Source organism: Podarcis gaigeae (assembly GCF_964106915.1).
Source record: "Podarcis gaigeae genome assembly, chromosome: 4".
In the NCBI taxonomy this organism is placed as follows: Eukaryota; Metazoa; Chordata; class Lepidosauria; order Squamata; family Lacertidae; genus Podarcis; species Podarcis gaigeae.
In genome coordinates, this window is record NC_139677.1 from 95,757,393 (window position 1) to 95,771,742 (window position 14,350).

A 14,350-nucleotide genomic window follows, 5' to 3' on the forward strand; every position below is an offset into this window, starting at 1 on the left:
CCTGTTATCATGACGAGGTCATGACACCAACAGACTGAGCAGGGAATGAGAAAATTCACAGCACAAGGTTGGAAGAATACGTTGATGTTGGGGACTAGCAGAAATGACCGGCAGAATCCGAGACCAGGGAAAAGATTTGGCGGGAAAAGACTGGAAGAAATTTAAAGACTATTTACAGAAGCACTGTAAAATTAATGGATGTTAGAATGATGCTGGAAAGAAAGAAATTAAGTGGTTATCAGTTGTAATGCAAAGACTGAGAAATAAGCTATAGTAAGTTATAATAAGTTACAGCAAGGATTTGCTGAGCTAATAATTTGAACTGGAATACAAAAAGGGGAGGTGAGAGGAGGTCCGGGAAACAAGTTAATAGAAAATAAGTAATGGAAATTGTATTTGTTATTTTTTGTGTTTCTTTTGTTTTTGTATTATTCTGGAAATGTTAATAAATATTCTTTAAAAAAAAGAAAAAGAATACGTTGATGTTGGTTTTTCCCTGTTCCCCATTTTTTTCAGTCGCTTTGCCACATGTGACTGGCTGGATAAGGAAGAGTGGTGGGAGTCGGCTGCCTAAGAGCCGCCCCCCCAGGAGGGCACAGAAGATGACGACTTAGGCTGGATCTACACTGACTTCCTTAACGTTATTGGAACAATATTAGATACCTTGTTCTAAAATGTCGCTGGGCATACTTGTAAGTTAAAGGGTTTCTTACCTCTGTCCCCCCCTGTCAAAACAGTTATCTCCCTAATAATATAATAATAATTATTTATTATTTATACCCCACCCATCTGCTGGGTTTCTCCAGCCACTCTGGGTGGCTTCCAACAGAATATTAAAATACAATAACCTATTAAACATTAAAAAGCTTCCCTATTGATAGTCACTGGTTGCTCTACAGCGCCCGCTGGTGTCACATTTTTACTAACTCATTATGAATGTTAAAAGCAGAATTTCATGAGCCCATATGGTTATCGAAACCATTCCTTAACGTTAAAACCCACAAGTGTAGATCCGCCCCTAGATCCTGGATCCTGGTGGTGGGACACTGAAGAGCAGTCTGCAGAACTGGGACGAGGTGGGAGGTGATAGAAGCAAGGGGGTTGAGAGATCAAGAGGAGTCAAGCGACTCATGGAATCATAGTACTGTAGAGTTTGGGATGTCAGTACGCCTTTCAACCGATGTCAGCGACTGGACTTGATAGCTGGTTCTGCCCCTACTGGGCAAGGTGACTGGAGCACTTTCAGAGACCCTCCAATCCTGGAAAGCAGGTCGCAGTGCACTGAACCCACAAGTGTGCATTGTGAGCGCCAGACTCAGCAAAGTATAAATAACGCGGAAACTAGCTGTGAAGCATAACTCCTTTTATTTCTAATAGCTACTACAAACTAACAAACTACAGTGATACCTCGGGTTAAGAACTAAATTCGTTCTGGAGGTCTGTTCTTAACCTGAAACTGTTCTTAACCTGAACCACCACTTTAGCTAATGGGGCCCCCTGCTGCCACACGATTTCTGTTCTCATCCTGAAGCAAAGTTCTTAGCCTGAGGTACTATTTCTGGGTTAGCAGAGTCTGTAACCTGAAGTGTATGTAACCTGAAGCGTATGTAACCTGACGTACCACTGTACAGAAATGCTTTTGTTAGGGAAAATGGACTTGCAAAGCTGTATACAGTGGTTCCTCGGGTTAAGAACTTAATTCATTCTGGAGGTCCGTTCTTAACCTGAACTGTTCTTAACCTGAAGCACCACTTTAGCTAATGGGGCCTCTTGCTGCCGCCGCACCACTGCTGTGTGATTTCTGTTCTCATCTTGAAGCAAAGTTCTTAACTCGAGGTACTATTTCTGGGTTAGCAGAGTCTGTAACCTGAAGCATCTGTAACCCCAGGTACCACTGTACTGGCTTGCATGAGTTTTACATCTCCCACTCAGCTGTCTGGTCACTACATAGATAAGACTCTCTCCACAAACAGAGTCAGGAAGTCAATCAGGAGCGGAAGAGCAGTTTCCGCCCCCTCCTTTCTCAAAACATCAGATCAGGAGATTCTGTCAATGGGAGGGGTGAAAATATCAACATGGACAGAACCACAAGGGCTGTCTGCTCCAACCTCCTGCAATGCAGGAATCTCTCACCCAGTCTTGGGGCTTGAACCCAAGACCCTGGTATCGCATGCTTGTTCCAGGTAGAACAAGGTCTCCCAGAACAGAGCTAGAGGCTGAGAGTCTCAACCTGAATGAAGACTCAGAAAGGAGTCAGAGGTTGCCCTTGCCTGTCCAATCCTGCTGGCTCTCCTCCCCCTCTAACGCCCCACTTGAGGAGCATCCTGCCCGTTGCTGAGCAACAGGAGGGGCCCATCCCCTCATCCATCAGCCAAAATTCAGATAATTGATCATCTTTATTCAGCTGGCAGCCCTAACTAGTGTCCCTTGAATTGTTCATAATAAATATTTCTAAATATGTCCAGTAGCACCTTAAAGGTAAAGGGACCCCTGACCGTTAGGTCCAGTCGCGGACAACTCTGGGGTTATGGCGCTCATCTCGCTTTACTGGCGGAGGGAGCCGGCGTACAGCTTCCGGGTCATGTGGCCAGCATGACTAAGAGCGGTACCTATTTATCTACTTGCACTTTGACGTGCTTTCGAACTGCTAGGTTGGCAGGAGCAGGGACCGAGCAATGGCAGCTCACCCCATGTCCCCAGTAGCACCTTACAGACCAACTACGTTTGTTCTGGGTATAAGCTTTCATGTGCATGCACACTTCTTCAGATACACTGAGACAGTAGTCACCAGACCCTTTAATAATAATAATAATAATAATAATAATAATAATAATAATATTTTTTATTTATATCCCACCCTCCCCAGCCGAAGCTGGGTTCAGGGCGGCTAACAGCAGTAAAACAGTATAATGTATATAGTGGGAGGGTGGGGTGGGGTTTTTCTCAGGCGGGTAGTAGGGGATGGGTGATTGACTCAATGGGTATGGTAAACCTGTTGATGACTGTTAACAACTGCAATTAGTCCTACAGGAAAAAGCAAGTATGCAGATGATTAGCATATGTAATGAGACGGGAATCCAACATCTCTATTAAGACCCAGTCTCTCCATAGTTTTCAGTTTAGTGATAAGTTGTAATTCAGCAACTTCTCTTTCAAGTCTGTTTCTGAAATTCTTTTGTAATAAGACAGCTGCTTTGAGATCCTGTATTGAATGTCCTGGGAGATTGAAGTGTTCTCCAACGGGCTTCTCTGTCTTGTGACTCCTGATGTTCTAGCCGAAATATTTCTAGCCATTTAGGAATTGTTTCGAGTGACGTAGAGGCGCGGGAGTTTACTGTCTTAGGAAGAACGATCCATGCATTTGAGGATGCTTAGCCAGCATCTCTCAGCCTCTAGCACATGCCCATCGAGACCTCCTTAAACCAAACGTTGGTTAATGGTATGAGTAGATCTGCTCCTTCTGCAAAGCACCCCAGGACCCAGAAAACAGGTCCGAAATGGACCTCATCTACAAGTATGGCCCGGGCAAAATCCCAGTCCGAACAGGAAGTCCTTATGGTTCTTCTTGTTGAATGAGCCAATGGCCAGCCTGGATGAGTGGAGCTACTTCTATAACTTGGAACCCTTTACACCAAGGGGGGGGGGGAATCTATTGCCCATCAGGTATTGCTGGACTACAATTCCCATCATCCCTGCCTGTCAGCCAAGCTTGGAGTGGGACCGATGGAAGCTGTAGTCTGCCAACATCTTGAGGGTTGCAGGCTCCTCTCTTCTATTAGAACCTGCAATGCCCTTCTGGTGCCGGCTTGCTTTGAACAGCTGACGATCAGAAGAGGCAGCTAGATGTGCTTGATGGATACGATTCTGCTGTGAAATATGCTCCAGTGGTCTTTAAAAGTTAAATCTGTGTTTACTTCATTCCATTTGCCCCCCCTCTGCATTATCTCTCTCCCCCTTTAAATGTGCTGGGACAAATTGTTCTGAAAGGCTTTCCTTCTAATAAATTCCAGGGAAAAGGTGGTTGGACTAAAGTCTAATTACTTCTCCTTAATTGGCATGCGTCACCTCAGGAGGCCCAAACCGACTGCTGATTATGAATTGTCCTGACTTTGCTAATGGCTGCACTTCCTTCTTGGCAGGTGATATTTACGAAGCCAGATGGCGACAATTACCATATTCATAATGCTGGGCGCAACAGTTAAGGAAAGAAATCGCAGAGCCATGTTTCTCCTCTCTCTCTCTCTCTCTCTGTGTGTGTGTGTGTGTTTGTGTGTGGAGAGGGAGAGAGCGCGCGCGAGAGAGAGAGCAATAGAGATATGGAACGAGCTGTTCTGTTAGATTCAGCTCTTATCTGGATCAAGCAGGTTGCTGGGAACAGGAAACACTTTTTCCTTAAGCGTCCATCAATATAGGCCTTCCCACGTCATAATCAGGCTTTCTGGGTGCATGCACGACCCAGGAGCTATGGGCAAGTGTGTGAACTTCCTCTTAGCTGGGGGATCTGAGCCACTGTGGTGTAGTGGTTAAGAGTGGTGGACTCGTAATCTGGTGAACCGGGTTCGCGTCTCCGCTCCTCCACATGCAGCTGCTGGGTGAACTTGGGCCAGTCACACTTCTTTGAAGTCTCTCAAGCCCCACTCACCTCACAGAGTGCTTGTTGTGGGGGAGGAAGGGAAAGGAGATTGTTAGCTGCTTTGAGACTCCTTAGGGTAGTGATAAAGCGGGATATCAAATCCAAATTCTTCTTCTTTCTCTGGGGGATCTGTGCTGAGGGCTGCATATATTTACACTGCACGTCTAAGCCATGCCCAGACCCTCCAAGTGACCCTATTTTCCAGGGACAGCCCCAGATTTATAGAAACCATCAAAGTTTCTGATTTGATCCCGGAATGTCCCGCTTTTTCTTGGGACGTCTCTATTTTCATCAGAGAATTGTTGGAGGGTATGGAGTTATGTGATCCCGAACCAAGGAGATAAGTAACTTAAAAGGTAAAGGGACCCCTGACCATTAGGTCCAGTTGTGACCAACTCTGGGGTTGCGGCGCTCATCTCGCTTTATTGGCCGAGGGAGCCGGTGTACAGCTTCCGGGTCATGTGGCCAGCATGACTAAGCCGCTTCTGGCGAACCAGAGCAGCGCACGGAAACGCCGTTTACCTTCCCGCCACACCGGTGCCTATTTATCTACTTGCACTTTGACATGCTTTCGAACTGCTAGGTTGGCAGGAGCAGGGACCGAGCAACAGGAGCTCACCCTGTCACAGGGATTCGAACCGCCGACCTTCTGATCGGCAAGTCCTAGGCTCTGTGGTTTAACCCACACCGCCACCTGCGTCCCTATAAGTAACTTACCCAGTGCTATTTTTCTAGAAAAAGAGGTGCTGGAACTCACCATGAACACCTCCCTCGTTCTCTTATAATGGCAATGAAACCCACCAAAGAGGTGCCGGAACTGAGTTCCAGTGAGTTCCCCCTGAAAAAAAGACCCATATGCAGTGGCGTAGTGTGGGGGGTGCAGGGGGGGCCGGCTGCAACGGGCGCAACATCTGGCGGTTAGGGTTAGGGTTTGCAAATCCACGGGTTAGGGGGCGCAAATCCGTGGGTTAGGGGGCGCAAATTACTTGCCTTGCCCCGGGTGCTGACAACCCACGCTACGCCATTGCCCATATGATTTGATACCAGTGGGCCATGTTCATTCCCGGCAGCTCCTTCCAGTGTCTAGCTATGATGCTTCTGGCTGCAGAGAATAGGTGGGCTGTAAGCTCTTTACAGTGGTACCTCGGGTTAAGTACTTAATTCGTTCTGGAGGTCCGTACTTAACCTGAAACTGTTCTTAACCTGAAGCACCACTTTAGCTAATGGGGCCTCCTGCTGCTGCGCCACCGGAGCATGATTTCTGTTCTCATCCTGAAGCAAAGTTCTTAACCTGAAGCACTATTTCTGGGTTAGCGGAGTCTGTAACCTGTAGCGTATGTAACCTGAAGTGTATGTAACCTGAGGTACCACTGTACAATTAAAGCGGATTTGGCACTCTTGCACAATAAACCAATCGACTTTTTTCTCTAAGGAAAATAATGGGAAAATGTTTGTGCGTTTGCCGTCGGGGAAGTCGGGGGGGGGGGGTTTGAACTGCTTGACAAAACAGAAATAATTCTCAACAAACAGCAGATGTAGTTTAACTTTTCCACAAACTTTGTGCAAACAAATCAGGTTGAATGCTGAATAAACAGGTTATCTGGAAGCAATCTTAGTCCGATCTGCTTTATAAAATGGTGCAGTTCTGCCCTGTCTCCATCAGATGGTGCTAAAACATTTACATATTCATTTCAGACCAGCTGCATCCTGCAGAAGTATTTGAGGGTCCATCAACAGCTGAATAATTTTATTGATCGTTTGAAGAAGAAATCATTAAAAACTAGCGCACATACATTATCTAAAAACTACAATTTGTTTATTACAATAGGACATGGAGCCGGAGCAGGTTCAAATATACATAGTGAAATAGGCTCAGGCTATAGGTAAAAACTTTTCCAGGAATAGGTTATCCAGGAAAACTGTGGACTACAGCACATAGACGCTTGCTGAAAATGAAAATAAGGGAAAACTTTTTAAAAATAAATGTTCAGGTGTTATATGACCCCTGTTATAATATAAAGTAAACACAAGGTATTGTTGTTCCATGTGTTGAAATTGCAAAAGAAAAAAGAAAAAGGGGTGTGGCAAAAAGTTTTGGAAATAATGTGAGTTGTAGGTGATGAGATTCTGTTAGATTTGGGGGTTTTGTGTTTAATTATAATATAAAGTAGTTGCGTTCTGTGTCAGTGGTTCCAAACTGGTGGTCCGGGGACCCCAGGGGTCTGCGTAAACCACCCCATAGCACATGCCCATCAACTGTCGGGGACACCCCATTTTTGGTGGCCATGCTTTCATGTGAGAGCACGGTGTCCCAAAACACGTGAGATCGTGGCTGGATGCGTGGGTCATGTGACTTGCGCAGGCACAGCCTGGAAGACACATGTTCTGGTTTTGCGCTGGGACCTGTTGGAGGGTATGGTGGCACTGGAAAACGAGCGAGGTCCCAACCAAAGAGGAATGGCAGCTTAAACTGATGGAATATGCGCGACTTGCAGATCTAACTTATAGAATAAGAGAACAAGAAGAACATACATTCAGTGGCGAAGCGTGGGGGTGCACGGGGGGCCAACCGCACCGGGCGCAACATCTGGGGGTTAGGGGGCACAAATCCACGGGTTAGGGGGCGCAAATCCACGGGTTAGGGGGCGCAAATTACTTGCCTTGCCCCGGGTGCTGACAACCCACGCTACGCCACTGCATACATTTAAAGAAGATTGGAAAATATTTATTGAATACAGTGGTACCTCGGGTTACATACGCTTCAGGTTACATACGCTTCAGGTTACGGACTCTGCTAACCCAGAAATAGTACCTCAGGTTAAGAACTTTGCTTCAGGATGAGAACAGAAATTGTGCTCCGGCGGCGCGGCAGCAGCAGGACGCCCCATTAACTAAAGTGGCGCTTCAGGTTAAGAACAGTTTCAGGTTAAGAACGGACCTCCGAACATCACCCCCACACCCACTCATCTTTCCCCCCTCCACCTCTTTCCCCCTATTCTTCCTAATGTCTCAACAAATGAAACCAATTTGGTTTTTTAAAAAAAGTATTACGTGGAAAAAAAAATACGAGAGAGAGACATTGCACATACCTTTGTAAATCAAGAAATTTTTTAATAAAAATACATTAAAAAAAAGAAGGGACCTCCGGAACGAATTAAGTACTTAAGCCGAGGTACTACTCTATATGGGGGAGAATTGTGCACACTGAAAAATGTTGGCAGCATTAAGATAAATCCAATGGTGTAAATAAGTTTCGATGGATGTAATAATGGAATACTGAATGATCTAGTTCAGGCGTCCTCAGCCTCGGCCCTCCAGATGTTTTGAGACTACAATTCCCATGATCTCTAGCTAGCAGGACCGGTGGTCAGGGATGATGAGAATTGTAGTCTCAAAACATCTGGAGGGCTGAGGTTGAGGAAGTCTGGTCTAGTTTATATAAAATATGCCGGGATTTATGCTATGCAAAATGAACCATGGAAAGAGAAGAAGGGAAGTCATTGATATTTTAAGGTTGTTTAAATGAATATTCTAGATTGTAAAACAGAAAATTTAATACACAGTGGTACCTCAGGTTACAGACGCTTCATGTTACAGACTTCACTAACCCAGAAATAGTACCTCGGGTTAAGAACTTTACCTCAGGATGAGAAAAGAAATTGCGTGGCCGCAGCGGGAGGCCCCATTAGCTAAAGTGGTACCTCAGGTTAAGAACAGTTTCAGGTTAAGAACGGACCTCCAGAATGAATTAAGTTCTTAACCCAAGGTACCACTGTATATATAAAATTAACACCATTCACATAACTAAAACTACCATAGAGATGGCTTGGCTTTTGAAAAACAGGGAGTCGGCAGTACTTAGCTAATTGGGAACCACTGCTCTATGCTATAAACCAAGTACAGTTGCTTCTTTTTATTTTCCAGTGTATTTCTTATCAATAATAATAAAAAAATGTTTTTTTATCCTGAAAGTGTGGCCCAGAGAAAAACGTTTGAGAACCAGTGACCTATGCTCTTCCGTACATTCATACTCCTGTTTACAGATCTACTGAGTTGCCGGCTAATGTGGATAAATGAGGACTGGAGGAGCTTATTGACTTCTCCTTGGGAAAAGTTATGCAACTAGAGCTTTATGGGGGATTAACATGTTGTAGAAAAGGCAAGTAAACAGAGGCAAGGGGAGACGTTTTATTCTTCTCGAATGATGGACGAGGCCCCACGATTCCTGGGAAAGAAGGAAAGAAACGTGAAACAGAGCCAATTCCAGGAGTGCTGATATCGGGATGTCAGTGAAAAATGCTCTGGGTGTGTGGAAATCTCAGTACCGAAACGCTTTAACATGGTGCAGAGGTGTAAAAATCATTTATCTATGTCTCCCTCTCAAACTGCAGCTCTTCCTGCATTCAGACCTTAGATCCAGGGCTGGCTGGGTGTACAGTGGTACCTCAGGTTACATACACTTCAGGTTACATAAGCTTCAGGTTACAGACTCCGCTAACCCAGAAATAGTGCTTCAGGTTAAGAACTTTGCTTCAGGATGAGAACAGAAATCGTGCTCTGGCAGCACAGTGGCAGCAGGAGGCCCCATTAGCTAAAGTGGTGCTTCAGGTTAAGAACAGTTTCAGGTTAAGAACAGACCTCTGGAACGAATTAAGTACTTAACCCGAGGTACCACTGTATGTTGAAATTTCACAGAATGCAAGGTTGGTGGTGGTGGGGAGTCCTGAAGATGGTGTTGGTTGTTAGGTTTCACTTTTTTTAAAGCAAGTTTCTAGCCCTTAAGGATGTTAAGATATTCTTGCTGTTGTGTGGATAATCCCACATGCTAAAAAAATGTTGCTGGGTTATTTCCAGAAGTCAGCGGGGAGGACCCTCCAAAGCAGCGGTTCTCAACTTGTGGGTCCCCAGATGTTGTTGGACTACAACTCCCATCATCCCTAGCTAGCAAGGCCAGCGCTCAGGGATGATGGGAGTTGTAGTCCAACAACATCTGGGGACCCACAGGTTGAGAACCGCTGCCTAAATGCACACCCAACTTCGTACCTTTAAATGACATCTTAAAAGCACACGGCTTCCCTGCAAAGAATCTTGGGAACTGTAGTTAACTAGGGGTACTTAGAACTGTCACTCTGTGAGGGGGTAAACCACATTTCCTAGGAATATTTGGGGGGAAATCATGCATCTTGAACATGCTTTAAAGGTACAGTGGTGGATGTAATCTTGCCCATCTGCAAGGCAACCTAAATTAGGCTAAACAGTATTTCAGGAAAAGATGTTGCACATTTTCTTAGTTTGCATGCAAGACACACGCCTCAAATTTTGATTTTTTGGGAAGTCTATTTTAACGCAGAACCTGGGTAGCATCTTAAAAAGCAGAGACATCACCTTGCCAACAAAGGTCCATATAGTTAAAGCTATGGTTTTCCCAGTAGTGATGTATGGAAGTGAGAGCTGGACCATAAAAAAGGCTGATCGCTGAAGAATTGATCCATTCTTAAGGAAATCAGCCCTGAGTGCTCACTGGAAGGACAGATCCTGAAGCTGAGCCTCCACCTCACGAGAAGAGAAGACTCCCTGGAAAAGACCTTGATGTTGGGAAAGATTGAGGGCACAAGGAGAAGGGGATGACAGAGGATGAGATGGTTGGACGGTGTTCTCGAGGCTACCAGCATGAGTTTGACTAAACTGCGGGAGGCGGTAGAGGACAGGGGTGCCTGGCATGCTCTGGTCCATGGGGTCACAAAGAGTTGGACATGACTAAACAACTAAACAACAACAACATCTTAATGCAGTGTGCATTACCATTCCTTCTCAATGCTCACCTGAGAGCAAGTTGGCTGGTATTGGCTTGAGGACTTGCTTCAGAAAGTTGTCTCTGGCTCTTGAATCCAAATCTTGCCCTCCCTAGCTGGAATTGTTGCTCCATGCACACTTGAAGGCAAAGGTTCTTCTGCTGGCATGCAAAGTGCTTCCAGTTTATAAAAGATAAGCCTAAAGGGGCCCCATAAAGTTAGGAAACAGACATTCCAAGCTTGGAGGCGCTCGCTACAAATTGAGCTGCTTTTTGTAGATGCGACTATTGCATCAGTACTAACTGTTCCTTCCATTTCCAATGTGCTTTATCATTAAGCGGATTAGTAGTAGGGGAAATGATTAGCAGTAGCATTGAGACTATGCCATTGCCACCTGCAAAAATCAGCATGCATTGTGCAGGTCCTGGGATCAATTAGGGCATCTCTAAGGAGGGCTGCAAATGACTCTGTGCCTGAAAACCTGGAGAGCAGCTGGCAGCCAGTGTCAACAACACTGAGCTAGATGGATTGCTTGTTTGTGTGGGAGGAAGTTCCCAAAACACCTTCCTATGTTTCACTCTGCAACAACAACAACAACAATTTATATCCCGCCCATCTGTCTGGGTTTCCCCAGCCACTCTGGGCTGTTCCCAACAGAATACTAAAAACGCAATAAAAGATCAAACATTAAAAACTTCCCTAAACAGGGCTGCTTTCAGATGTCTTCTAAAAGTCAGATAGTTGCTTATTTCCTTGACATCTGATGGGAGGGCATTCCACAGGGTGGGCGCCACCACCGAGAAGGCCCTCTGCCTGGTTCCCTGTAACCTCACTTCTCTCTCTCCCTTTAAAAAAATGCTTTTTATTGGTGTTTCATTTAATACAAACAAACAAAATACAGTAAAATTCAACAATCATTTACCCACATTCTTTCCCCACACTCTGCTGAGCATTGACTTCCTTCCCTCCCTTCAACAGGTTTTATTATGTCAGTTACTTTTCCACAGTTTCTTATTGTATCCAATCCTATCTACGTCGTATGATTTATTTCCATCCTGCCAAAGTCTTCAAATTTCTACAGTTATTATTTATATAACCCATAAATTTACTCCAATCTCTTTGGAATTTTGTTTCCTCCTACCGGTAATTTCGGATCCTACAGGTCAGTTTTGCTAGTTCCGCATAATCAACCATCTTCGTCTACCACTCCTCTATTGTTGGTAATTCTGGTACTTTCCATTTTTGGGCTAACAACATTCTGGCAGCAGTTGTAGCATACATAAATAACCTTTGAGCTGCTTTTTCTATTTCCTCTCCCATCAAGCCTAGCAAGAAAACTTCTGGCTTTTTTGGGAAAGTGTATTTAAATATCTATTTTCAATTCATTATAAATCTGTTCCCAAAACTGTTTCATTTTCTCACATGTCCACCACATGTGGTAAAAACCTCCATCTTTATCTTTACATTTCCAACATGTCTTACTACTTGTCCTGTACATTCTTGCCAGTTTACCCTGTAACCTCACTTCTTGCAGGGAGGGAACTGCCAGAAGGCCCTTGGCGCTGGACCTCAGTGTCCGGGCTGAACAATAGGGGTGGAGATGCTCCTTCAGATACCCTGTTCCTGATTCTGGCCATATCACTTCATAAAAACATCAGCAGAGACCTGCTGGGTCAGGCCAATGGCCTGTCTAGTCCAACATTCTGTTATCAAAGTGGCCAACCAGGTGCGTCCGGGAAACCAGCAAACCAGATTCTATTCCTCCTCGCCTTGGTTTGTCCCCAACCCCATCAACACTCTGTGCCCCCAGAGTAGGCTCACTTATTGTTGGGCTATTTTGAGCCCCCATTCCCTGCTAAAGATTTCGCATACTTCTGCAAACCTTGGGATCCCCTCAAACTTGCTGATACTTTCCTCTTGTTCATGGATGGAGACGTTTGCTGTAGCACCCAGAGTATGTTCATTGAAAATAGGAGAGAAATGATCCACAAAAATGCTTCTGCTGACCGAAGAGTTCTTGACTGGTAGGAGAAATGCTATTTATTTATATATTAAATCTGTATCCCACCCATTTCCCCAGAGGAGCCCAATGTATTTAAATGAACTTTTAAAGTTGTTCTTTTTTCCCTTAAAAAAAGAGCACCCTTTAAAAACAGAGATTCTTGGCTATATTTTCGGCATGCTTTCAAGGGCAGCGTGCATTAATTTTGGAGATCCATTGACTTTGTTGCCTATACCCAATAAATTATAGCAGGTAATTAAGCTATTTATTTTCGCTTCTCTGCCTCGTCCCCGATGCCCTTGTAGGATCTGATAGGCTGGATTGATTTGCGGCAGGAAACGCGCAGTGGTGTGGCTTGTTGGGCCATGGTGTTGATAAGGGAGACTGAGCTGGAGTCTTCCTTAGGAGCATTAATGTCCTCATATGTTAATAAAGGCTTGTATAATTTATTGAAGGGACTACACTATGCCAATAGACTTCTGCATCCTTGTGTGGAGGGCCTGACTCTTAGCCAGTGTGTGTCTCACTGCATATCTTTGTGGGATTGTGTCTATTTTTCTGGCTTGACCTTCCCCCCTTGGTCATTGCCATGTGCTGTGGATGAATTTGGTGTGGAGTAGGCTGTGTCTGCTTTATTTTATGTGTGTGTGAAAACTGATGGTGCCTTCTTCTGTGAGTCAGTGTGGTGTAGTGGTTAAGAGTGATAGACTCGTAATCTGGTGAATTGGGTTCGCTTCCCCGCTCCTTCACATGCAGCTGCTTGGTGACCTTGGGCCAGTCACACTTCTATGAAGTCTCTCAGCCCCACTCACCTCACAGAGTGTTTGTTGTGGGGAAAAGGAGATTGTTAGCCACTTTGAGACTCCTTAGGGTAGTGATAAAGCGGGATATCAAATCCAAACTCTTCTTCTTCTTCTTACCACCATTCCCAGCAGTACTTCCATCTCCAAAGCCTCAAGGACTGTAAAATCAAAGGAGCATCCTTTAATAACCCAGCTAGCTCTGCCAGGAAGATGCAGTTAGCCACACCAAAGGTTGTGTCAGCCTATAATAATCATTTATTATTTGTACCCCGCCCATCTGACTGGGTTTCCCCAGCCACTCTGGGCAGCTTCCAACAAAGATTAAGAATACATTAAAATGTCACACATTAAAAACTTCCCTGAACAGGGCTGCCTTCAGATGTCTTCTAAATGTCAGGTAGTTGTTCATCTCTTTGACGTCTGATGGGAGGGTGTTCCACAGGGCGGGCGCCACTACCGAGAAGGCCCTCTGCTTGGTTCCCCGTAGCTTTGCTTCTCGCAATGAGGGAACCACCAGAAGGCCCTCGGTGCTGGATCTCAGTGTCCGGGTAGAACAATGGGGGTGGAGATGCTCCTTCAGGTATACAGGACCGGGGCCATTTAGGGCTTTAAAGGTCAACACCAACACTTTGAATTGTGCTCGGAAATGTACTGGGAGCCAATGTAGCCTACACAGCTTCACCTCTCTGCTGGGGCAATACCTTCCTACAGCTCCCTTAGTAGGAGAGAACTCCAGCCAGCAGGGCTCACTATCCAGGGTCCTGCTCTTTTCTGCTTTTGACTTGCTTAGAATACAGTGGTACCTTGGTTCTCAAACACCTTGGTTCCCAAACACTGAAATCCCAGAAGTAGGTGTCCCAGTTTTTGAACGTTTTTCGGAAGCTGAACAGCTGATGGGACTGTTGGCTATTGTTTCCGGGGCGCCTGCACCAATCAGAAGCTGCGCCTTGGTTTTCGAACATTTTGGAAGTCAAACGGACTTCAGGAATGGATTAAGTTCGAGAACCAAGGTAACACTGTATTTGGTGCTTTTGTTTTTGCTATTTATTTTGCAGTTTTTTGTTTTGTTTTTGTGACTGTGTGGAACCCAGTTCAGCTACTGATTGATTGATTGTGTGAC